General features: G+C 36.2%; 1 protein-coding gene across 3 annotated transcripts in view; it reads left to right on the top strand.

Annotated features, from left to right (window-relative positions):
- SNX7 (sorting nexin 7) overlaps positions 1 to 27,452 on the top strand; it is a 97,237-nt gene that overhangs the window by 50,135 nt on the left and 19,650 nt on the right. The window lies entirely within an intron of this gene.

The raw sequence follows: 27,452 nt of genomic DNA on the forward strand, positions 1-27,452 counted from the left end.
ATATATATACACACATATATGTACATATATATTTTTTAATTTAAAAAGTCAACTGGAATGAACAGAGATGGGTGAGCACATGTACAACAATTATAATTGTATCATTGTAACTGTAGAATGTTTTTATTTGTTAAATAATTTCTAAAGATATTTAAATTTGTGGGATATTGAAATTTGTGATTAGATAAAATATTGCCCTTGACTAAATACTAGGAAAAGTACAGTATTTTAAAGTTTCAGGAGAATAGTAAAATGGCTTGAAAACCAAGCATCTGTTCAGAATGGCTTATATTCATATTTTAAATTGAAAGGAAGAGTAGTTGGGATTGTTCCAACCACAAAAACACAGGAAAAAATAGTTTAGGCCCAAATATGGCTAGGCTTTCCCAACTCAACTAAAAAACACATTTTTTCTTTTCATTTGACTTGCAAATATTTTGTCTTTTGCTCTATAAAAATTTCCTTGATATCTCATTATAACCTGATGATCCATCTGTATTTTGGATTTCATTTTGTGTGTGTGTGTGTGTGTGTGTGTGTGTGTGTGTGTGAGTGTGAGACATGTCCACTATAAAGTATTTTTTACCTAGTTAGCTGCTATGTTGTAAGATTGGAGAAATTTGAAACTTTAATTATCTGCATTATATTCTGTAAGATAATTTTTATTAAGGTTTGAAACAGAGAAAGTATTTTTTTGTTACCCATCAAAAACAGATCCTAAAATGCATAGGAACTAATTTAATGATTTGTGAATGGTACCATTTACATTTTCAAGCAGTTTATTTGATTACAGACCTCACTTCCAAATACCTGTGTGTTACGATGATATCTTTGGGAGCAACCTTCCAGGGTTACTCTCAAAATGAACCTGCTCTGATTGGTTGCAGAACAACTGAAGGGAAGTTGCTTAGAAATATGCAGGATAGGGTCACCATGGAAACGTGCCCTTGTGAGGTCCTTAAAAGGAGCCCTCCTTTGCAGTCACCATGGAGACCCTGGCAGAGAACTGAATAGAGCAATCTAGCCTGGTTGTTTACCATGGCAACTCAAGCAGGGCACTTTGGAGACAACCCTGGGGCCATTTCTATGGAGACCTGCTGGGGCTACCTTCAGAAGCTCCATCAAAGTCACCTTTGGGTGGGAAGTTATATGCAAACTGGGCAAAGCAACTCATAATGCAAAGGTCAGTGAAATGAAGCCCTACCAAGAAGGGCAAACACTAGTGTAGTTATAATTATTGGGTAGAAGTAGAGCACTGATGTAACATTCCGGAGGTCATGTTAGACATATCAGGTGATCTTTATCAGGTGGGGTACGTGGCATGCAAATACAAGGCTCTTGTCTTTTACCGTGCCTGTAACTTTGTATATGCTGTAAATTGGCAATTATGACATTATTATTACTTTTTTCTTATCACACAAATATGCCCACAAAAATTATGTGTTTTCCTGCAAAGGAAAATAATGTTTTATAGCAAATTCCTTGATTTATTATCTGGGTAGCTGTAAAGTGGCTGCTTCTTAGAGTTTGTGGTTTGTACTTCTTATCTCACAACAATAAAATCAATTGTTTCGAAGTGACCTAAACTCAGTAAAGACTTGTAGAATACTCATTTGAAGGTCAGTTCAGCTGTTGATTTAGAGTTTTGTCATTTAGGCTTTGGAATTAGATAGACCTGGGATCAAATCTTAGCTTATCTGTTTATTAAGTCTTAAGGCACATTTCCTAACATTTTTTTTTTTTATTGCGGTACGCGGACCCCTTACTGTTGTGGCCTCTCCCATTGCGGAGCACAGGCTCCGGACGCGCAGGCTCAGTGGCCATGGCCCACGGGCCCAGCCTCTCCGCGGCATGTGGGATCCTCCCGGACCGGGGCACGAACCCGTGTCCCCTGCATCGGCAGGCGGACCCTCAACCACTGCGCCACCAGGGAAGCCCTTCCTAACATTTTTAAGCCTCATTTTATCATGTATAAAGGGGGACATTGTTAGTACCTTTCTAATAGGCTTGTTTAAGGATCAAATGATACAATGCAAGTCAATTATTTGTATCATAGAAAGCACTCAGTGGTTGTTAGCTGTTGTTATTTTGATGGCTTTACAGAAGTAATACTTGAGATGGGTCCTGTAGAATGAGTAAGTAATTGTTCCTTGAAGACTAGTGAGTGGATATTATGAAAAGTAGTAAAGGCTCAAAAAAGTGTGCTAAACTGAGAAACCCTGTTTGATGTGTAGAGAGCAGGGTACAGGAGAATTGAGGGATGTGGCTCTAAAGATGGGCCACAGTCAGATGGGAAAGGAGTCTTAATTGTCAGGATGAGGAATATGGGCTTTTTTCTTTGGACTGTGTGGATTCAGCGAGAGCCTGAACTGAAGAGGTGGTAGTGGAGTTGCAGAGAAGAGAAATTTGAGAGAGACGTAGGTGGAAGATAGAATCTGAAGCACTTAAAGAATGAGGGTGGCCCTTGTTTCAAGTTCTTAGTGACCCTTGACATTTCTAGATTGTAAGGAAAGCAGATTGTGGCTTTACAAATTGAACTATAGCATATAAGAGGAAGAAGAAAATTGGAGATGTGCAACTTTATGTCATGATGAGATGGCATTTAAGGTAGAAGTATTCAACGAAAACCTTTTAACAAATGTTTTTAGGTACCTAACATATAAAAGACGCTATTCTAAGCACTAAGGAGACAGTGGTCAAGAAAGGCCCTCATGAGTCTTATATTCTAGTGATAGAGACTGTAAGCAACAACTGAAATTTATAGTGTATTGTCATATAGTGATAAGTGTGGAGAAGAGGTAGTGTTGGGGAGCAATGCAATTTAAAATTAGGGGTTAGGAAAGGTCTTACCGAGAAGGTGATTATGTAAAACCCAAAAAAGGTGAGGTCTTGAACTACATGAATACCCGGCAGAAGAAATTTCAGGCAGTGGGGACAGTAAGTGCAAAGTGGAAGTATGCCTGCATGTTTCACGAAAAGCAAGGAGACCAGTGTTGCTGGAATGGAATGAGGAAGCAGAAGAGTTGTGGGAAATGAGGTCGGAGAGGTCGCCAGGGGTCAGATCACGTAGAGCCTTATAAGATTTGGTCTCAGCGAGATAGGAAGACGACAGTTGAACAGAGGAGTGACATGTTCAGAATTGTTCTAAATCAATTACTCTGCTTGGGAAGGACAAAATATAATGTCTATGTGGAGTGTGTATGGACTGGGAGAAGGCCAGAGCTGGAGACTAGCTCTTCCAACCCCAGTGAGACATCATAGTTTGGACCAGGGCAGAAGTGGTGTGGAGTGGTCAGATTCTGAGGATATTTTGAAGACAGAGAGCTGTTTGCTATTTGGTGGACTATGAATTGTGAGTGAACAAGGATTATACCAAGGTTTTTGAACTGAGCAACTGGAAGTTAAGTGTTGGCATTGAGATGGCAAAGACTTTGGGAAGAACAGGTTTGGGAAGAACATGGAGAAGGTGAAGAAATCAGATTTGAATGTATAATGTTGATGTGCCCATCAGATACCCAAGTGAGGTGTTGAGTAGGGAGTCACATATGAAAATGAACATAAAAATCCAGAGGTCAGGGAAGGGATCCAGCCGGAGATATATATGTGGGAGTTGTTAGCAGATAGGTTGTATTTAAAGCCATGACATTTGTTGAGGTCACTAAAGGATGAAAAAAAGAGGTCCCAGGACAATAGGACTGAGCCTTGGCATATTCCACCAATAAAAATCTAAGAAGGGATGGCTAGTGAGGAGAAGGAAAGAGTATTTATATAGCTTCGGCTGGTGGTAAATAATTGGACCAATAAGATGAACTAAACTGATTTATTTAGGGTCATTCAAATTTTTTAACCACCTCTCCATTTATGAGGTATTTATAAAAACAGCTTGATACAGAATAATTAAGGCAACTGTAGATAATAAAACATTTTAAGAGAGATTGAGCATTAGATGCTCTGATAAAGAAGAGATTCAATAAAGTAGATATTCAAAGTAAGGAATTTTCTGTCTGTGGAGATGAAGGTATAACAATAACAGATTTTGAGGAAAACTCAGATACTTGGAGGAACTTGTAGTTTTTGCAGTTTAGTTATAAGTTTTCAGAGTCAGAGCTTCTGTTTGAAAATGCTTATTCACTTCACTGTTTAACTGTAAGATAAATAAAGTTCATCTGTGGTGCTAAATAATGCTGCATATCCATTTTATTTGTATTTTTATTTTTGAATGGATGATTTATAGTTTGCCACTCAAAGCAGCATTCAAATATAAATGAATATGAATACATTTGACATTTAGCAATATGTGCATGGAATCTGAGAGCTGGATCTAGATATAATGCCATAGCTGTTCAACAGTATATTTATGGGAACAAAAATAAAAAATGCATTTTCATAAGATCATTATAGTCTGGATTTGCATATAGCCACATTCAGAAGATACAAACAGATACCAAATTTATTTAATCTGGTCCTTGCTCTGTGTGAGTTGCTATTTTTGAACCAGTTTTTTACTCCCATCCTCAAATTGTGGTTATTAATCTTCAAATGTTCTTGATAGTGTACTAAATGATGTATAGAGCAAGAGTGCCTTCTCTTTAAGCTTTAAAGAAATGATAATATTGACATAGCTTTTTTGTGTGTGGTGGCAGCAGAGGTTGGCTCTGCGTTTTCTCAGATATTTGTTGTCTCACCTCTCCCCTTTTAAACAAATTTATTCCTTTCTATGTGCCTCATTTTCTAGTATCTGTTTTTATTTCTCTGCTTCTTTTTTGCCTGTTTGCATCTATATGTATTTCTCACACACACAGATACACACATGTACATATACACACACTCACACAGCAGTGAAGGACATGCTGCTATCCAGTGGAAGGAGAAAGGACTTTCTTCTTGTATGTTTCCTTTTATCAGTTTATCTTAGAAGGTATCAGCAGACTTCTCCTCACATCTCATTGGCCAGAGTCCTGAAAAGTTCATGGATCAAGCCAGTTGCTTGGAGTGGGAATGGGACCATCAGAATGGACTTGGATCAGCTACAAACTGCCTTCTGATGCAAATACCTAAAAAAACTGGAGTTCTTTCATGTAGTAAGAAGGAGAGCGGGGAATGGATTTTGGGTAAACAGCTAATAAATATGTGCCTCACATACACAGTGTACCTGTGTATTGGAGCTGTAGACACAACACTGGGTGGGGATCTGGGTGAATGAGTGACGCTTAATCAACAAAGCCCTCAGCAGCCTCTCGTCCCAGAACAAAGATCCAGGCGGTGCCTAGCATTCCTCTCCCTCCGTACCGTCACAGTCAGACCTCTCATTCAGGGCATCATTCATTCAGGTGGTTGGAAAAAAGATCCATGTGCTGCTATTTATATAAACTTGTAAAGGATGATATTTGATTAAATAGCAAAAAATCGTGTCTACCTTATGAATAAGTCTGTTGAGCCTGGGGTGTTTATTTTTATTTTTTTTTGTGGGGAGAGGTCTTTATTTGGGATTTTACCAGGCTACTTTTTCCCTCTGTTATTTGTCTCATGGCATTGCAAGTAGAGCAGTATCTGAAAAGTATTTAATATAAGGTCTTAAACCCAATTGCAGAGTTGCATGTAATTTCAGCTACAGTATTGTGTGCCTTTGTAGTTTGGGACAAGTTACTTACATTCTCCTTGCTTTAGTTTCCTCAACTATAAAAGGTGTGGGTAATATCTTCCTTAGAGTGTTGTTAAATCAGCCTATGAAAACTCTTAGCGCAGTACCTAACCAGTGTTAGATTGTAAATATTTTGTATTTGAAGTATATGTTGGATGTCTCATTTTTCTAGATTAAGGTTTGGAAATGATAACTGTAATCCTGCTTGTTAGACTTTCACATTGTTAAAAAAAAAAAAAAGAGGCATCAATTATCTTGAGTTGACTAGTGACCACTCCCACTTGCCCCACCTGGTCACTTTAGGCAATTGAATAGATAATTTAAAATGTATATGAATTTATACTGACTCTTAAAAAGTTATGTTTTGGGGCTTCCCTGGTGGCGCAGTGGTTGAGAGTCCGCCTGCTGATGCAGGGGACACGGGTTCGTGCCCTGGGCTGGGAAGATCCCACATGCCGCGGAGCGGCTGGGCCCGTGAGCCATGGCCGCTGAGCCTGCGCTCCGCAACGGGAGAGGCCACAACAGTGAGAGGCCCACGTACCGAAAAAAAAAAAAAAAAAAAAAGTTATGTTTTGGACTCTAAACAATTATTTTAACTAAACAATGCTTGGTATTGTACCATTGATTTTGTTATAAGGGACATTTTAAGGAAGAGAACCATAAATCCCTTATGATAAGCATCAACAGCACAGACTACATTCTGGTTTTCCTTTATGAGGACCCCTGAGAAAAGTTTCATTTATGTCTCAGCACCAACAATGGGATTTAATTTCTCCTGAGCCGTTAGCTTGTTTCCAGCGTGTACACATCTTGGGTTTTATACCTGTTCCTATCCCACTCTTTATACCACTCTTTACATTAGTTTCTAGACTGTTGAGAACCCCAATTCTGATCCACTTCTATCTGGCAAATGTCTTTTATGTGTCAAACTCACCCCTGGCTTTACCTTGTTATTCCCCTATTCTTATTTTCCTTTGTGCTAATGTCTTTATCCACTTAATACCTTTAAACTAGTTGTAGAGTATAATTTTGGAAGCCATCTTAAATCTAATATGGAACAAGGAACAAATTAATAAATGACTAGAGGTAAAATATTCCAAAAATTTCAAAGTTCAACACATTTTTTTATAATGTATTTTTAACACAAAAAACGTGTTTTTTAGTTATTTCTTTCGGAATCCTCCAAGGCCAGCATATCTGATGTGAGCACAAACTTGAACACCAAATTACTCGTGTTAACTGTTACCCAGAAAATTAGTCAGGAGATGTTTGCGGGTGAGGTGAAAAAAATTGTACTACTTCCAAAATTTTTACCCGTGAAATTTGCTTGGGGAAGTTACTGCATATTAAGGCTTACTGATTTGAAAAAGGAACACATAAACTTACAGTCCTGATGAATAAGGGCTGTGTACGTTTGTGGTGGATGAGGGTGGACAGGGGCAGGGGGGAGACAATGAAATACTGAAGAAAAGAGGCAGTGTAACATCGGTGTAGGTGATTTTCTAAGGGAAGATTGTAAGCTCTGTGTCTTTCTCTAGGAACATTTTTTCCCCACTGTCTTGACTGCAACAGAAAAAGTAACAGATGGTTAAGTAAAAGGGGTAGTTTAAAATTCCAGTCATTTCTTCTCAGGATTTAAGAAATTCTACTTATAGTGTCCTCGTGGATTTGTGGTTTGGTTTGTGGAGCTCTGCCTACCATAGATATAATAGTTTAAACAGCTTTCCCGTATAGAAACTCAAAATAGATTCAATTTCCTTTTAATTTAGACTTTTCGTTAATAAGAAATGTGTCCTAAGGGTCTGTCTTACATATCTCTTTCACTCCTGGCCCTGCCTGGGCACTCAATAAATATATGATTATGCTTAGAGCAGGAACACGCTGGGAGTCTGAAGCCTGGAGAGGGCTTTGATTCACTTTTACTTAACTTGTGACCTTAATCAGACATATTAAGTATTCTTTATCCACGAACAGGCAGAAATAATGCTTACTCTGAAGAAACTTTTTTTGAAGATGAATTAATGTTTATAAATCTAGAGCTTGTGTCAGTAAAAATTTTGGTAAGTTAGAAGAAGAAAGTATAAAAGGCTAATATATTGGAAAACATGTAATGGTATCATAAAACATTATTTAAAGTATGAATCGTTTTTAAATAGTACTTCTAAAAATAAAAAAATTATATTTCTACAAAGAACAGAACCAGTAGTTTTTCTTCTAGTACAGTGCCATATCACCAAATTAATTGCATTTTGATTTATTATATTTCTGGGTTTTGGAGAGTAAACTTTTTCTCTCTACTAAAGCTTAGTCAATAGCGGAGCAGACTTAAGGGGAAATGCCCCAATCAAAGCTCCGTTCAACTTTCAAAGAGGTTCTAGACCCAAACTAGTGCTTTCCTTTCTGAAGCACAGTTGGCATCTGTATAGTACCTGTTGTATGCCAGGCACTGTTTTAATAATTTACGTTTACTATCCAATGAATAATACTACACGTTAGGCATACTTTATTCCCACTTTTGTAGATAAGAAAATTGAGGCCTAGCTTGTCAGTCAGCCAAGAGTTATGAGTTCCCTCCCCATCTAAGCACTTCATGGTGGGGACACTGCAGTGACCAAGACTGACATAGCCCCTGTCCCCAAGGAAATTATGGTCTAGTGTGTGTGTGTGGTGGGGGGGGGATACTGAAAATAAAGGAAAAAAATAATAAATGACTCTGATAATTTTAGATAGTGCTTAGTGCTATGAAGAAAATAAAACAGGGTGATGTGATGGAGAACACCGGGAGGGGAAGAGAAGGCCTTTCTGAGGAGGTGACATTGAGAGGAGAGCTGAGTGCTGATAGGCAGCAGTCATTCCCAAATCTGGCACAAGTGTTCTAAGAAGAATCCGTGCAAAACTCTGAAATGGGAATTAGCTTCCTGTGTTCCAGGAGCTTTAGTTATATCTGGTGTAGCTAGAGTATAGGGAATGAAGTACCCCTTTATTAGCAGCTGGGGCGTGAGGACTGAGCAAGCAGATGAGAACATGTAGGCCATGGGTTCCATCCTAGTTGCTGTGGGGAGCTACTGAAGAGTTCAAGCACGGAAGAATTCTGATTTGGTATATTATAGGCTTAAAAAATTTTTTTTTTAATCTTGAAGTGACAAATCTATAGAAAAGTTGCAAGTACAACTTAAAAATCTTTTTTTTTCCTTGAACCATTGGAAAGTAAACTGCAAACCTTATGCTCATGACCCCTTAAAGGTGTATGTTTCCTACAAACAAGGACATTCTCCTATATAACCATAATACAACTATCAGTATCAATCAGTTATCATTGAAACAATACTATTATCTAACACACAGACCCCTGAATGATTTTGCCAGTGTTCTGTAATGTTCTTGACAATGGTTAGATGTCTCCTTCAGTCTAGAATAGTTTTTCATCTTTCCTTGACTTTTATGACCATTACACTGAAGATTGCAGGCCAAATATTGTGTAGAATACCTCCAATATTAACTTGTTTGATACTTCCTTATGATTAGATTTAAACTGTCAATCTTTGACAGGAATATTACTCAAGTGATGCTGCAATCTACCTGTTAGATAGCACATGATTTTTATTTGTCCCATTAACAATATACCCTTTGATCTCACTCGATTAAGGTGATGTCTGCCAAGCTTCTCCACTGTAAAATCACTCCTTTCCCTTTGTAATTAAAAAACATTTTGTGGGGAGCTACTCTGAGACTATAATTATATCATTCCTTACCTTACTTTAAACTTTATTTATTTATTTATTTATTTGCGGTACGCGGGCCTCTCACTGTTGTAGCCTCCCCTGTTGCAGAGCACAGGCTCCGGACGCGCAGGCTCTGCGGCATGTGGGATCTTCCCGGACCGGGCCACAAACCCGTGTCCCCTGCATCGGCAGGCGGACTCTCAACCACTGCGCCACCAGGGAAGCCCTAAACTTTAAATTGATTTGTGTATGTGTGTGTGTGTGTGTGTGTGTGTGCGTGTGTGTGTGCGCGTGCGTGCGCGCGTGCGCTTTTCTATTTTAGTCAGTGTGTTTTAGTCCATTACTATCACTATGTATTTTGATACACAAATTGCCTCCAATTTGGCTAGTAGGACCATCTTCAAGCTGTCTTTTTTTCCCTCCTTTTAACATGTTCCCATCATTCTTTACTTCTTTCTGGTACAACAAGACTTTCTAGGCTCTTCTTGTACTTTTCTTGCTCCAGCCCCAGAATCAGCCATTTTCCTAACAAGCCCTGGTTAGTTTTAGTGGAAAAAATTATGTTTAGAATATAGTATCTTGGCATTAGATATGTTCATTGCTATTTAGGTAACATTATTCCAAGATCTGAGTGGACATAGATAGGAAACATATCTATGGATATATAGATAGGAATATAATGTATAATCACACATTTTTATATCTATATTGATTTGTCTGTTTATAAATATTAAAAATAACAATTTCATACCAATGCCTACAACTTAAATCCAATATCATGAGGGTTCATTCTAGTTTTCTTTCTTTCAATATTTGTGGTTCTCTTTCTGACAGTGAGAAACAGGCTCCCATTATCCCTTACATATCTATTTATTTGATTGATTCCCTGTTTGCAAACAATCTTGCATAGCTCAAGAGCTCATAGCTCTTTCCTAAGTGGAGGTACTCCTCACCCCACTCAAGTTTCCACACCCTGCACTGGACCACACCCATGCAAGAGTATCCTCTTTACCACTCTAGGAGTCAGTTTTCCGTGCTAGCCTCAGCTCCCCCATGCTGCCCACACGCAATACACACCCTTCTCACCCTGCTTGTGCTGTTACTTCCCATTCTGGACCACTCTTTGCAGGGAAGACCTCATCATCTTGCTAATGCCTTCATATCCTGCTCTGGGCCACCATGACTTTGCCTTCCTTCCTCCACCAGAATGGACACCAGCCTTGCTCTGCATTACCAAATAAGCTTTAGGACTGAATTGTTCAAGAAGAGAAAGGGAAAAGGAAGAATTGACAGTTGTTTTCATGTGCTCACTCTGTTTCCTGCATGAGAAACAAAAAGACTGTTGAGTCCAGTGCAGTAGGAAGGAGATGATGATGGCATAAACTAAGGTGGTAGTAGTGGAGATTTTGATAAGAAAGATTAAGTGATTTGTCCACAGTTATTATACAGTTAGTTAAATAGTAGAACCAGAACTATAACCTGGCACTATACTCCCTGGTCTCTTACCCTTTTTTTCTTTTCCTGATAGGTGGGTTTGAAGTCTAGAAGGGTGTGAGACTTCGAAGATAAATAACAATTATATTCTACTAAGATCAAAACAAAAAAGGAATTTTAAGAATTCAGTGTTTTTTTTTCAATCGCTTCCAAATATATATATATTTAGAACTCACAGTAAATTGGGAATTGCAACTTGGAAACACTTTAGAACATGTAGAGTTGTGATCTGGGAAAGTTGAAATTCTTTTTGCCTTCTTTCAAGGAATTCCTATATAGAATTTTATTTTAACCAGATCAGTATGTTATGCTAAAACTGATGATGATGATAATAATGACAGCTAACATTCTTTAAGCACTTACCATGTGCCAGGCAGAGTTCTAAATGCTCTACGTGTATTGTCTCATTTAAGTCCCACACAATACAGTGAGGTAGGTACTATAATTTTCTTCATTTTACGAATGTGAAAACTGAGGTACAGAGAAATAAAAGTTACTGGCTCAATATTGCACATGTAGAGGTTGTCGAAGCAGGACTCCAGAAATTGTGCCAGTAACTTAAAAACTGTATTCTAGGGTGACATCTGAAAAGATACATATCAACGTGCTTCATATGACTGATACCGATCAGTTAGAGTTGGCACGCATGATAAATTCTTTTTGCCATTCCTGCCACAGAACATTATTGGTGATTTGAAATATTCTGTGACAGTGAACTGGCAGTTTTAATAGTATGAATTTTAGAGTAAATTGACCTGCCTTGCTTATCTCTCAGTAAAAAAGAAAATGTGAAATGAATTAAGGAGGCATGATGTGTGTCAGTAGTTCTCAGTAGCTGTGTGGCTGGGGAAGAGGGGAAGAATTTTTTGAAAATGCACCTGGTGATCACCAGGTGCATTTTCAAAATAAGCTACAAACTTGCAGAGGTTCTGTGCTTCCCAGGAGGCAGGTTCTGTTGCTGCTGGCACCCTCTGATGTAGAAGCTTTTAATCTAAAATGAGTAAGAGAAAGGACAAAGAAATGCATTCAGAACAAATCTTTAATGCATTAAAAGATCTGTCACAGACCCTCACACCAGGAAAATGCTGGACACATCCTGCATATTCCATTAATGAGGATATGAAAGGCGCATGCACATATGCCAGGTGTGGTCATCACTGTCACATGTAGAAATGCAAATGTAAGGACACCCTGACACAAGTTTCCCAAAGAAGATTCCACACCAAAAAACAAGGTTTTTGTCCAGCGTCAAATTTTTAGTTATGATATTTAGATTAACTTACTCATGCACATTTAAGATCATACACATATATGAACATGTGGTTCTTTAATATACACATTAAATAATATATTAATGTAGAAATATCACCTTTTGCACTCGCACATGCATCTTCAACACTTCTTTTGAGTCATCTGACTCTCTTTTCATTGGAAGAGGTTATATACTCATACAGTTCAACAACCAGGAAAAAGGAGCTCAGAGTCTCTGTGTCTGTGCCTCATTTTTAGTCCCTATGTGATATGTCCCTTCAAATGTTATCTCCAGCCACCAGTGCTCATTTATAGAACATTAGGAATGTCAACATTTTATTTGTCCCCAAAAATATATTTCTTGATCTCTAATGTAAGCAATGAGCATGTTGCCTTAAAAAAAAAATCAAAATGATTTATTCAAATATGTAATGTATTCACATGATTCAAAATTCATAAATTTTAAAACACACATTTAATGAAAAGTCTCCTTCCCATCCCCATATCCTATCTTCCCAATTCCCACCACCCACTTTACAAGTACATACTGTTGTTAGTTACTTTTGTAGCCTTCCAGGTTTCTTTATGGATGTACCACAAATTCAGATATACATTCTGATTTTACTTTTTAGTGAATGTAGTAATATGCTGTAAAGTTTTCTATAGTTTGCTTTATTAATATAATAACATATCTTGGTGATCCTTCCAGTTGTTGGTCTTTTACAGCTACATGGTCTTCTGATGTATGGATGTACCAGAATTTATTTAATCTGACTCCAACTGTGAACATTTATTTCTAACCTTTTGCTACTATAAACAATGCTTCAGTGAATAACCTTGTATGTGTATTATTTTGTGAATGTACCAGTAGATCTGTAGAATAAATACCTAGAATTGAAATTGCTAAACCAGAGACTGTTCAGTTTTGATAGCTCATTATTAATTGTGCAACCTTGGTCAAGTTTCACAGTTTGTAGAATAGAAGAAATAATAGTACCTAGCTCATAGGGCTAAATGTGTAACACATAAGTGCTTAGAATAGTGCCTGGTACAAAGGAAAAGCTAAAAGAATTAGCTGATGTTATTGTTGATGTTATTAGAACTACCACCAAATTACTTTCCGCTGGGAGAGCTATTTACAGTCTCACCAACATGTTTGATTGCTTGTTTACTCCTGTACCCTCCACCCCAGCCTTGTCAGTGTTATCAAACTGTAGAATCGTTGCCATCCGTTAAGTGAAGATAGTATCCCTTCGTAGTTTTAATTTTTATTTTTCTTATGATGAACAAGGTTAAGCATTTTTTATGTTTAAGTAAAATTTGTCTTTCTTTTTTTGTAATTGTCTGGTTTTTGCTCATTAGATTTTACCTATTCTTGATCTTTCCTGATTTTTAAGAAATTCTTGTTTGAGAAATTAGTCCTTTTTGTCATTTGTACTGTATTTTAGTTTTCTTTATAGTGATCTTTCTGTACAGAAAAGTTTAGTTTTTATAAAGTCAGATTTATCTATCTTTTTCTAAAGGATTTTACTTTCAAGTACAAGTTAGGATGACAAAAGAATTGTATCACACTTCTTTTATTAACTTTTGGGGTTTTCTTTTTTACATTTGAATCTTTGAGCCATTTGGAATTAATTCTGTTTATAAATGTAAGGTGTGGGTTCAACTATATATTTTTTCAGATAACTATCCTGCTGTGCCCAAGCTATCTATTGAGTAGTCATGTTTTCCCCAATACTTTGCAACGCTACCTTTGAAGTATACTCAGTTTTTGTTGTCACATGCAACTGTTTTAAGGCTTTCTGTATGTTCCCTTGATTGGCCTGTTAATTAAGCAGCAGAACTGTACTGTTTCAGTAATGGATGTTTTAAAATATGTTTTATATGTGGTGGAACTTGTCTACCCCCACTTATCCTTCTTATTTGTTGATTTGCAGTGCTTTTAAAAGTAAATTTTAAAATACTTATTTGTAATGATAATAAACATTTGAATTATGAAGTTATTTCCTAAAAATAATTAGTGTGTTGTCTCCCTTAAAAAAATACTAAACTAAACGAATTCTATTAGTAAACTACTATATATATCCAAAAGTACCAAATATTGAATTTGTTTCAAGGTAATATTCTAAAATACCGTCATGTCTTTAGAATGAAGTAATTGAAAAAATATTCATTAATATTAGAGGATTTCTGGGAAACCATGTAAAAGCAGGTTTACTAAAGGATATTTTTTTGGGGGGGAAGCCCTAAAATTTATATACTTGAGTACATATGCTATTCCAGTTATATTGATCACAGCTCTCTAGAGCTTTGCTATTCAGTATTGTACCCACTAACCACATGTGGCTAGTTACATTTAAATATGAATTAATTTAAATTAAATACAAGGAAAACTTCAGTTCTTCAGTTGGTCCAGCACATTTCAAAGGCACATGCGGCTATTGCTACTATTTTGGGCACTCCAAAGTTGAACATTTCTCTCATTCCAGAAAGTTCTTTTGGCTAGCTCTGTTTTAGAATATGCTGCAACTTTAAGAGCTGTATTTTTTATGTATGGTAGTTTGGTTGATTGAGTCAAAGAGGAAAGACCATATCTATTGAAGGTTTTAGCTTTGGTAGGGATTCAGATAGAAAAGAGATGAATGTCTGAAAAAACATCAAGCAAAATCACTTGATTAAAAGTCTGATGTACACAGTACTTCAGCAAAGATAACATTTCAGTCACCAGACTTTTTGATAACGTACTCTATCACCTAAATATTTTTGAGCACACCTCCCAGTACGTGTACATTTTAAATTTACAAATTATCTACTTGCACTACTTTACTCATATATTTTATCTGTATTATAAACTATGCATATAAGTTAAAAACATTATATGAGAATTACATATAAGGTGATCAAAGGGTACAAACTCTCAGTTATAAAATAAGTGATGGGATTGTAATGTATAGGGTGGTGACTGTAGTTCATAACACTGTATTGTATATTTGAGAGTTGCTAAGAGAGTAGATCTGAAAAGTTCAATAGTTCTCATCACAAGAAAAAAAAATTTGTAACTGTGTGGTGATGGATGTTAACTAGACATATTGTGGTGATCATTTCTCCATATATACTATATCAAATAACTTTGTTGTAAACTTGAAACTAGTATAATGTTTTATGTCAATTAAAAAGAGTTAAATATAAATGGGAGTTCCTTCATGCAGCCTGTGAGCTGTCTTATATATGTCTTGAGGTTCATGGGCCGCATTATGGAATTGTGTAATATGGTGGGGTTGGATCACAAATTAGAGAATCTGGATTCTGGAAAAAAGTTACAAAAAAGTAACTTAAACCTCAGTAAGCATTCCTTTTTCTTGTTAGTAAAACAATATTTACGTTATAGGTGTATAGTGAGAATTAAATGAGATAATACTAAAGGTATTGTTTGGTTAAATAGTGAATAAAAATATTTAATGGCAGAAAATTGTATGGCCTGCGAAGGTCTATAAAATAAATGTTTAGATTTGGCTTTGAAATAATTTCTATAACTTTATTAAAACCTAATGATAGTATAGCATATAGCTTTTCTAGGCTTGGATTATGTTCTTCAGAAACAAATATAGGAAATTATATCGAAAGAGTTAAAAGACCTTGATTAAAAAATTTTTTTTCTTAGGAGCCACATCATTCCTTTTAAAAGGTTTATATTAATCGGACTCATGGAAGCACCTGGAAAAAATGAATCCTCTTCTATCCTATATATTTTTACTGTGCCTCTGTTGTACAAAGGATGCAAAAGGGATCACTACATTTCCTAAAATGGGGCTGTTTAAATAATTGGCTTTCTGTTGCTTCCAGTGTCAAAGAAAATTATGATTATTCCTTATTCGAAGGACGTTAATGGTGTTGGAGGTACTGACTTGAAAGGTGATGTATCAACTATATTTGTGGGTGTTTTATGACTTAATTTGTCATTTTTAGAAAATACATTGTGCTTTACTGAACAAGCTACATTTGGATAACAAAATTTGCAGTGAATTTCAGGAAGAGAGGTTTCTACTTTTTAAGAAAAGTATGTATTGTAAAGTATATAAAAAAGGCATTCACATGTAGTAATCACATGGATGCCTGAGCAGCATTGTATAATCAAGCAGCTAATTTTTCAGACACATCTTACCCCTCTCACAAATCAGAAAATAATGTAATTTTATTGTTAAGAGCCCTCTTCTCTCTCCCCTGCAATTTAATTAATACTTGTTAAGAAGAAGTAGCTGTCAGATTAGAATTGAATTTTTGAATTTTCTATTGTCTTATGATGGAGTGGCAATCTAAATCTTTTTATTTAGGTATATTATTTTCAAGAACTTTTAAAATGATAATTTCTCAGCTTTTCTGATTATGAAGAGAAAGTTTTAGCACTTGAATAAATAGATTGAATGGTTAATTATTTCCATAAAAGGCAATAATAGAGAAGCCATTTTAAAAAGAAAACAATGAAGATATTTTTAAGTAAGAATAGCTGTTATCCTCAAATTGTATTGTTTTGCTCAAAAATTTTGGTGATATATACCTTTAGGTTTAGGTACAGGCAGCTTGTAAGTTTCTGTGGTATTTCAAAGTGTGGTAAAACAATCCTTGGAAAGGCAGTAGTAAAACAAGCCTAGATTCATTACTAATATTTTACTTTTCTGAAATCATTCATTTATTCTACAAATATTTATCACATTTCAACATAGTAAGTACTGAGGATATAGTGGCCAAAAGGTAGACACATGGCCCATGTTAGAACTTATATTCTAACAGGAAAGTACATAAACATACAAAAAATAATTGTTCTAATGAATATTAAGGAGATGAACAGTGGACTGAGATGGAGAGAGTAGTGAAAAAGTACCTACTTTGAACATAAATGCTGTCTGAAAAGGACTATCTGAGGAACTGATACTTAAACTGAAATTAAAAGAAAGAGAACTAGCTACAAGATTTAAAACGGAATAATTTTTAGAAACCTCACCATTTATTTGTCTTCTTTGATATCTCTCAATAAGTTTTAAAATGTTATTTTCCAAAACGGTCTTCTATATCTTTCCATAAATTTATTCCTAAGTACCTTATGTTTTGTTTGTATTTATCATAAATTATATATTTAAAATGTTTTATTTTCTAACTTTTTTTGAGCCAGAGTATAGAAATATAATTCACTTTAGCATATGTATCTTATATCCAGCAATCTTCTAAATTATTTTTAGTTTTAATAATTTCTTTGTACATTCTTTGGGATTTTCTATGTAGAAAACCTTATGGGTATATATTGATAGTTTTGTCTCATTTATTCAATCTTTATACCTTGTATTTATTTTTTCATTTCTTATTGAGCTGGCTAAAAAATGCATTGTAAAGTTATCAGTGATGGGACATCCTTGTATTATCCCTGATGCTAAAGTAAATGCTTTCAGGATTTTTTCCATTAGTATTGATATTTGCTAAACGTTTTAAAGTATATATTTTTTAATCAGGTTAAGGCAGTTTTTATTTACTCCTATGTGATGAGAAGTTGATTCATAAGTGGGTGTTCAAATTTATTGTGTGGATTCCTGTACCGACTCATTGTAAGTGTATGATTTTTCTTCATCATTCACGTAATGTGGTGATTTACACTGAGAGATTTTCTCATTTTAGCCATCCTTGGATCCCTGGGATAAATTCAACTTGGCCCTTGCTGGATTTGGCTACCTCAACTTTTAGGACTTTTGTGTTTATATTTCTGAATAAGAATGATTTGTCATCATGTTGTATATTTCAAACATATACATTTTTTTTTCTTTGTCAATTATACCTCAATAAAGCTGGGGGCAGGGGGAGAGTGATTTGTAATTACCATTGCTTGTACCAGAAATGTCAGTTTTTGTATCCAGGTCATGCTATCCTTATAAATTCTACATACTAGACTAATTTGTGTGAGATTGCTATCATTCATTAGGAAGATAACTCTTCCAATAGTGCATTAGGAGCAGACCCTTGTAAGTTCTTCAGATGTTAGGAGCTCAGTCATGATATTGGAGAGACTCTAAATTTTAATCATGCTGCCCACATGAACTTACTGCTGTACTTGTAAATAGAGACAGTCATAGGGTGAGGAAAAGGGGTGCTTACTTGCCACTAGTTGTAGATTATAATGTCAGGGATAAGTGATGAAGGATGGGGATGATTAAATAGTCAGAGACGGTGGTTCTTTCTTAGAGAGGTAAGTGAAATTTTCCCTAGACTGCTGTTCAGCAGTGATAGATCAAAGTCGTTGAAAAAAGTTTGACTTTCCTTCTATCATCCTGGCAGCTGTTCCTGGAGAAATAGACTATGGGGAAGCTGCTTTCTCAGTCTGTAATTTTTATAAATGATACTTTGATAAAACTTGGTAATCATGGCAATTAACTCACCTAGAATTATCATGCCAAAGTGTATTAATCTTTATTAAATATGTAGTTCAGCAGTCAAGCAGATTTCCTTCTAACACATTGTAATGCAGTGTGTAGTTCAAACATTTTTATGAAAAGAGTTTCCTTTCTTTGGTATAGGAAAGTTGGAATGTATACCTCAGTAGTCAGAGACCCATTCGTGGCGAGTGCAAGATCAAAATTTCATTAAGGTGTCCTGTTTTAAAGTTTCATATGAATATCACTACTCCATAATATATTTATGTTTATGTTAATTTAAAAATATTTTTCTCTGATCTCCATAAAATATCTATGACAAGATTATGCCACATTTATTTATGTCATTGGCAATCCCTTATGTTATCACTGAGTATTGATGTGGATATAGAAATCCCAATTTAAGAAACACACATTAAGTCATTCTGTACTGGTCTCATCATGAAACTATCAGAATTAGGAGGACTTTCTGATTTAAGTAAAGATGTACCTCTATGACATCAGTGTGCCAAAAACTGAGTGAGAAAAGAAGGAAAATATTTCACATAGGGGCACTGTGTCTAGCGTGGTACTCTTGGCACATAGTACGTGCTCAACAAATAGTTCTTGAAGGAACTAATATGTTTTCTAAAAACTGATCTCTGGTAAATAAGAAAAACTAAAGGCATAAGAGAATGTTTGGAAGTATAGGGGGTCTTCTTAAGTTGCTGGACAGGTTTTTTTGGTTACTAGGAAGTATATTTTAAGGAACTTTCAGAATCAGTGTGGGAAGAGCCATCTGCATTGTTTGTCTTAGGGTTTTATCATTCCATAAATTAGCAAGATACTAATATTTCTTGTATTAGAGTGGAATAATTTATTGACGTAATGTGGTAACCTAGTTCCTCAAAATGGAGGTAATTTCTGGACTTCTTGGCCTTGCCCATCTGATTTGGAGGAGAGCCTGATTGGAATGGCCTTACATAGACTTTTTGGCATGGCCACATTGTCCATTCAGCCACCAATACTCTCAGGCATATTGGAGCATTTGGGGAGCTTTCTGAGCTATTAATGTCTCTTTGTTTCCCCTATGGCTGTTCCTTTTATATGCATGTCCTCAGTAAGTATTCCCTAACATAGTAGAAGTGAGTGAGCTGGCAGATTCAGTCAGGACATTTCCGAGACCCTAACAATTGTCCTTCCATAATCACTCTGGAGTGCCACTCTAACCCTAACATGTATTAAATGCTTAAGTCCCAGGCACTTTGCTAACATGTTGTTCAAAAACAATCCTGTGAAGTAGGTACTTTCTTTTTCCTCATTCTACAGATGAGGAAACGGCAGCCTATCACAGAACTGAATTTAGTTAGCTAAGGTCAACACGGTCAAGATTATCACCCATGGATTTCAGAGCGCAGGCTCTAGATCACTGTCCTATAAATGTGTGTGATTATGAAATTTTTAAAATTCATGGAAAAAAGAGAAGAGGAGGTAAATACAACTTATTAATACCATAAGGCAACTGAGAAAGATGCAGTAAGGATATTTATTAGATATAAAGATACATTTCCTTTTCTGGGGAAATTTTTGAATCTAGATGTTCTGGATTTCTTAAAATTTACATTGGGAGGTACTTCCTTTTTTTTATGCAAAAAGAACAAGCTCATTGATAGACTCTAAGGTAGTTGGTAAGGTGACAAAGAGGGAATGCCCAATGCAGTGTGGGTCTGAAACCCCTACTATGTTGTAAGCTCCCAGCAACAGGGACCTTCCCTCTCGTATTCACCCCTGTGGTCTTGGTCATGTTCCTGGGCTAATGCCTGGGACACAGTAAGCACTTAAAGATTTGTTGAATGAATGTTTACTTTTATTCTCAATTTATGTGTTCTTTCATCTTATTGAAGGTAATAAGAAACTGTATTTTGGAGGAGAATAGAGGTTTAAGGAGCACAAATAAATAAAATTAAAGTGGGGGGGCAGGAAATATTTTTTTTAAAAAATCAACTTAGATTGAGTTTGCCAAATAATTCAAGAGAGGAAAAGCATAATTGAGAGCTGGTGGAAGGATGTTGAAAGTGCACTGTTACATGGACCCACGTTCATCACGTGCAAAGTCTACTTTGTAAGACTTGGACCAGCTAGATGCGGGGGAAGAAATCTACCTCTAAGAGTTACGGAGAAAGTTAAATGAGATGCCATGTGTGACATGCAGCTCAGGACCTGATCATAGTAGGGACTCAGCATTGCTGGTGAGCAGGCAGATGTTAAGAATGTGCAACATACATGCACAAACACAGCTCCTTTTCCTAACTCTATCCCTCACCATAGCTTCGAGACACCTCTTGTAAATTCCTCTTTTTCTTACTATCAGACCATTCTTGATAACGTTAGAGACAAAGAAATCAAAGATAATCAGAAGGCTATCCAGCAAGAATGTAAAGGAAATCGGGCTGTTTGTCATCTCCTCCTTAGTAGTAAAGGTGATTTCACTCATCTGACTGGCTAGGTAGTTACCCATATCTTGTGCCATCCCTCCAAAAGTTAATTGCTGTCTTTCATAGTCCTTGCCAAATCTAAAGCTATTCTAAAGTAATTCCTAAATACCTGCACTTCTCTGCCAGAAAGTCCAGATAAGCGCTCAGAGTCCATTTGCAGGAGGACATAGTATAGCCAAGCAAATCCAGTGGAATAATTCTTGTCTCTATTAGTAAATGTAAAAGTTCTTGCCTCTGTATTGAAAATATATTGAGAGAAATAGCATCAAAAGATCAACCTTAAATCTTAAGAGCAAAAGGCCTACCTAATCATCTTTAAGCACACTTTAATCTCTAAGAAAAGCCCGATTATTTTTTAATGTTTAGTGTTAGATCAAATATACGTACTCTAGATACATTGTATTTACCTCTTAAATAGTTTATGAGTATACAGGTAATCCCATTTTTGTCTCCAAACTTTATTTATTATAAAATATTTTTGGAGATGTATATTTGTGGAGTATGTTCTTTTTAAAAATATTTTAAAATATTTTTCATATTTTATTCGCTACCCTATTTTATTTGCTACCCTAACTTTGTGATTATACAGTTCACATCTGTAATATTTTATTTATAAATAAATAGATGTTTCTGATATAATTTCCAAGACAACATTTTGTCACAAAGGAAAAACCTTGTCTTTATTATGGGATTCTAAAATGTTCTATCACTTATATCTTTTTTATTGTTAATAAAATATGAATTATCTGTGAAAAAAATTTTATATTTTAATCATTTGCTTAAAGAAAGGTAATAAATAAACTGTATTTGCATGGATTTATCTAACTTTTCTATAAAAATCCATCTATTTCTGATGGTTGTACTTATGGGAAAATATGTTCTTGCAAATTTAAATGTATAAAAGTCATAGAAAATTAAAATCTATAAAAGGCCTATTTTAATAAAAATTATTAAAATGTTATAGGGTTTCTGGATTGGTTTCGCTTTGTAAAGTCAGCTTTGAGGGAATAAGGAGGAAAACCTCCAAGGTGGTTAAATGGGTTTGAGCGATTCAGTGCACCTGTGGTTGTCTTAGCAGACATGTGCTTCAAAAATTGAGTAACTGTTAAAAATAGTGTAATGGTCTATAATCGTAGAAATGGTCCACAGGGCTATTTCATTAGAATGTAGGCTTTATTTCCTAGCAGTAATGAATGATCTGCGTGGATTCATCCAAATTATTTTACCCACTTTCCCACATGACCTGTGACAAACATTCATGACATGATATAACCAGGGTTCAGAGCTGTAACTGACGTGGACAGAACCAGTATGTCAGTTCTTGGCCCTTTAGCCGTCAGACCATTCTCTAGATAATCTTGAACTGAATCAAAGAAACAAAACAAGCTCAATCTAACAAGTAAAGGAAGGGGCACCCTTCAGCTGAATCTAGGATATATCCAAGTTGATGGGTTATGACATGAACCTCATGCATCTTTTATTCTTTGATCTGACACCCACCTCCTAGACTGTACTTTTCATGGATGAGAAATAATGAAGCATAGTAATTAAATATTACTTTAACATTTAATATGTTGATGTTAATGGTGGACTATTTTTAGCATGATCATATTTTTCTCTTTTTTTCATTGTTATTTCCTTTATTTTTTTTCTCCATGACCCTGTTCCTTCTCAGGGATGAGTACTTTTTTTTTCACTTTGTAAGAGTTATAGTAAGAATTTTTAGTGAAACATGTCACAAGGCTGACCTCCAAAAGTTGTTTGATGTATACCTCACCCTGCAAGACTATTACTGTTGGCTTTAGGCCTTCATTTCCTATCTCACCCTATCCCACCTGTTCTTCCAGTGAATGCTATCCAGTTAAAAATATCAGATAATCTTATCTTTTCTTCCAGTGCCCACCCATACTTAGTCAGTTGCCAGCCCCTACTGATTCTGTGTCTCAGGATCTCCTCCTCTCAGTATCCCCTGTATCAGGAATCTCATTGTTACTGCTGCTTTCCTGGTCCTGGTTTGAAAATCCAAACACCCCCCAGGGAAATCCCTTTAGTACCTGGCAGCTGCCTCTCTTTCCTCTTTTGCTATTCCCCTACTCACACTCTAGGTACCAACCTTGACAGACCACCTTCGATTTTTAGAAACTTCAAAGTAAACATGCTTCTAGGACTGTACACCCTATTTGCTTCACATGAACTGCATTTCACATTTTCTGTATCCAGTTGGTTTTTTTTTTATTTCTCCCCTTAGGCATGAGTCCTTGAGGGCAAGGTCTGTTTTTTCACCCTTCATCTTAGTTCCTAACAGAGACTAGATGGATGCTGAGTGAATGCTGCAGGATGAGTGAGTGGGAATGAACCAAATCCTCATCATTTTTATTGCTGTCTCCATAGTCCCAGTGCAGGTTAATTGGTTTCCTTTCTTCCCCTCCTCCTCCCTTTCTCTTTTAAGCATCCTTGCATATCTCTGACTCAGGAATCTATCTGAAGTATACTTCAGCCCTGGTCAAAAACTTTCGGTAGCTTACCTTTTCCTACAGAATCCATTTCATGCTCAATAGCATTTACACCCTCTAGTGGTCAATCTTCAATCAGCCTGTCCAGCTGCATTTCCCATGTTTCTTCTTGCCCACCTCCAGCCTCCAAACCTATCTCTTATCCATTGTTTTGTCACACTCTATAGCATAACATCCCTGTGGTTTTATTTATGCCATACCCTCATCCAGGTGTCTTCTTCCCCACTCACTGCCTAGCAAATTAACACTTGGAATGTCCCCTACCAAAGTTGGAATTAATCCTCCATGCTGTATCTTTCTATATACTACTTTAATTTTTTTCCTCCATTATGATATATATCACATTCTGCTTTGTATTATAGCCTTTGGTTTTTGTTTTATTTTTGCATATCTGCATTCTAAAAGATAACAAACTCCTTAAGGTAAGAGCTGAATCAGTTTAACCTTGAAAGCCACAGGCAAGCTAGCTTGGGGCTATTCACTCACTATGGAAAGAGCATGTATTTTCACTTGCATCTCCATGATGCCACAAAAAGCTGTGTGATCTCTTTTATTTCTTTCTCCCAGTTTCCCAGCTTGTAAAAGGAAGATAATATTACCAAATTTGCAATATTATTATGCAGATTAAATGAAATAATATATGTAAAGTATATAGCTTAATACAGTGGCCCATGGCAGAAATACAATAAGTGGTCATTATTATTGCTGCTTTTTCTGGTGCTATAGTAGGTACTCGCTATTGAAGAAGGATATTTTTTTGTTTGCCTGAGCTCTTAGTATTAATGGTTTTCACTTAATTGTATGGCTCATTTCTAGCTGAATATAACTGAAGCTAGAGATTACCCATTAGCCTTGCAGTTAAATCTAAATCTTTATTTTTCACTATATTATAATCTTTTATTACTTATTCTGATATTACAACATTTTCCTGGCAAAAAGGATTGCTTCCTTCTTCAGTTTTTCCACCAACAGAGGGCCAAGTCGTTTCCAGTATTTGTGAAATGAATGATTCAATCTTTAATCCTTTTAAACTCAGTCTTTTCTATGCTGCTTTCCGGTAGAAACTATAATTCCCTACTTTTAGAGTTATTGAAACCTGCTCTGTGGTTAGAGGGGTGCTGAAGCACTAGAGGGGCTTCTTTGGCCCGCCAGGTGCCTAACACGTTACTCTCCCACTTCAGTGAAATTTTGTTCATTGTTTATGTTGAGAGCCTGGATCGCACCATCTAAATGCACAGTTCCTTGTACCAAAGAACTTGCTAAAAGTGCAGTCAACTAAGGGAAGGGAAATCTAATAATATGCCTTTGTAAATTGGTAGGAAAGAGAATAGTCCAGATCATTCCTAATTTGAATTAAGTGTTTTGTGCTTATTATCAATTAGAGTTTCTTCAAGTCAAAATTAGGGGAAGATGACTCAGTGTGAGGAAATACCTAATGTCTCTTTTTTCCTTTTCTAACTAAAATAATGATGGAATCATCAAAGAAATAAAAAGTGGTCAGTATATATATATATAGCCTCCAAAAAGTGACAGGAATTGATCATGTATATTTAGAACATATGTATCTTCTTCTACACTGATGAGAATAAATCAAGAAATAGCACTAGAAATTAAGACCTAGACCCTGGCAAAGAAATGGTATATTTCCAGAGACCAAAATACTGGAAGAGGAGAGGGAATCCATTTCCATTTCACCAACTGATGATGATGGTGGTAATGGTGGTGGTACGGGTGGTAATGGTGGTAATGATGATAGTAATAGATACAGTTTAGTAGAAAAATTGTCAGGCACTGTGCACATCAATGAATGTGTTCATTATCTCAGGCAACTTTTAATAAAAATCCCTTCGAGATAGGTAGTGTCATTTTTATATTCATTTTACAGATGAAGAAACTAGGGCTTCAAAAAGTACTCTTACCCAGTGTCACACAGCTTGTGAAAGACAGACGTGAGGTCTGCGATCAGTCTAACCTATCATTAGTGATCTTAATCCCAGTGCCGTGCTGATCAGGCTACAAAGCTTCTTTCTGTAGGTGGGAGTGAAGTCAAAGAACAGGACAGGACTTCTTTAGGAATGCAGTAGCTCTGGGCCAGAGCAGAAGCACCAACCAGCCTGACTACCACTAACAAGGGCTTTTAGGAGAGGGAGTTGCAGATTGAAAAGGGGAGGACTTTGTTTAAATCCCTTACGGCAGTAACACCATTTTAAGCTCCATCAGGAGGGGAAGGAAGATAGAATATATGATTTAGATACTGTGTTTCCTGAAGCCACTTTCAGTAAAGAACTTTGCCAGTAATCCCACTCCACTCCAGTGCATGGCACTTTTAGACTGCAAAACCTAAGCAGAGGAGAAAAACAGTGCAGTTACAGTTGGTGTAGGTACCTCTTGATCCTAGCTATAAAAAAAGACACTTTTCTAATCATCTCCATCTGGCTGTGAAAATGGCAAGATTCCATCCAACAACCCAGAGGAGTGAGGTTTTGTAACCGGCCCCTGAGCTTTCTCCGGATCCTGTTTGAGTTTGGCCTGTCAGTAAAATTTTACCTTAGCTTATTCTCCAGCATCCGCAGTCCACCATGAGAAATCCCATTAACATCCTTTTAGACAAATTCTCTGTGATTAAGCAAAATAATTACCCCCAAAGAGTCATACATACCCATAAAGTAATAAATGGCCTCACTGAGATAGTTTACAAACAAAATAAGAAAGTGAAAAAAAACACATCTTCCCGCCACACACAAAACATGAAAACCAACCTTACTACTGAAATAGATCTCCCATAGGTAATAAAAGATTTATATAATACCAAATGTCTATTCTTAGGGAAACAAAAGCAAATATGGCTGCAATGAAATAAAGTCAGCAGTGAAATTGCACAGCAAAATAATAGACACAGACAAATGAATAAAAAGAATATTTCAAACAAGCATTGGAAGTAAAATAACATTTTTTTGATTCTAAGACATACATTTTCACATTTTAGCATGTCTGTAATGGGGACCTTCTTAAATGATAGCCTCTTTCAAATACTCGGAGCCAAGGAATAGTGGTAACGTATAATATGCCCCTTTTAAAACATGGGAGAGGTGGTGTCATTTCTGCTTGAATCTCTCTGGCTTTGGGTCTCACTCAATAAAACCTAAGATCCTTACCATGGACTGCATGGCTCAGTAAGATCTGGTCACCCACTGCTTCTCTGACCTCATCTCCTAAGAGCTTCCCTCTTTTTTAACTCTGCCACCTGCTACAGCCATGCTGGTCTCCTTATTCTTCTTGGACCATCCAGGCATGCTTCCACCTCTAGGCCATTGTCCTGTTTCTTCCTCAGCCAGGAATGCTTTTCTGATTAAGAACCCCATGGTTCACTCTCACATCAACTTCAGATATTTATTCAAATGACAGTTTCTTATTTAGGCTTTCCCCAGCCATCTTATCTAAAATTGCATCATTCTTATACTCCCTATCTACCTTTCTGCTTTGTTTTTCTTTTTGACACTTATTATCAAATGGTAGTTCATATTTCATTTATCTTGCTTATGGTTTGTCTCTCCCCAGTTGAATATCAGCTCCGGTAAAAACAAGGATTTTTGTCTATTGTCTTCACTGTTGAATCTCCAAGTCCTAGAATAATGCCTGGTATGGAGAAGGAACTTAATAAATAAATATATGCTGACTATATGAATAAATATATGTGTATAAAATATGCATAAATATATAAAAATTTATATAAATATAAATGTGCTAAATATAAAGCAATAAATTGATGGGTTCCATGCTCAAAGGTTGGTGGGTAAGTTGGGGAGGAGGTATGACTGTCACACTCAGCCTGTCTAATGGAGCGTGGACTAGGTGTCAGGTGTCTTGTGATATAAACCTGCCTCTGTTACCAGCTGAGTGGAATGTGACAAGTTAATCCCCTGGGCCTCCAGGTTGGACTACAT

Source organism: Stenella coeruleoalba (assembly GCF_951394435.1).
Source record: "Stenella coeruleoalba genome assembly, chromosome: 1".
NCBI classification, from domain to species: Eukaryota; Metazoa; Chordata; class Mammalia; order Artiodactyla; family Delphinidae; genus Stenella; species Stenella coeruleoalba.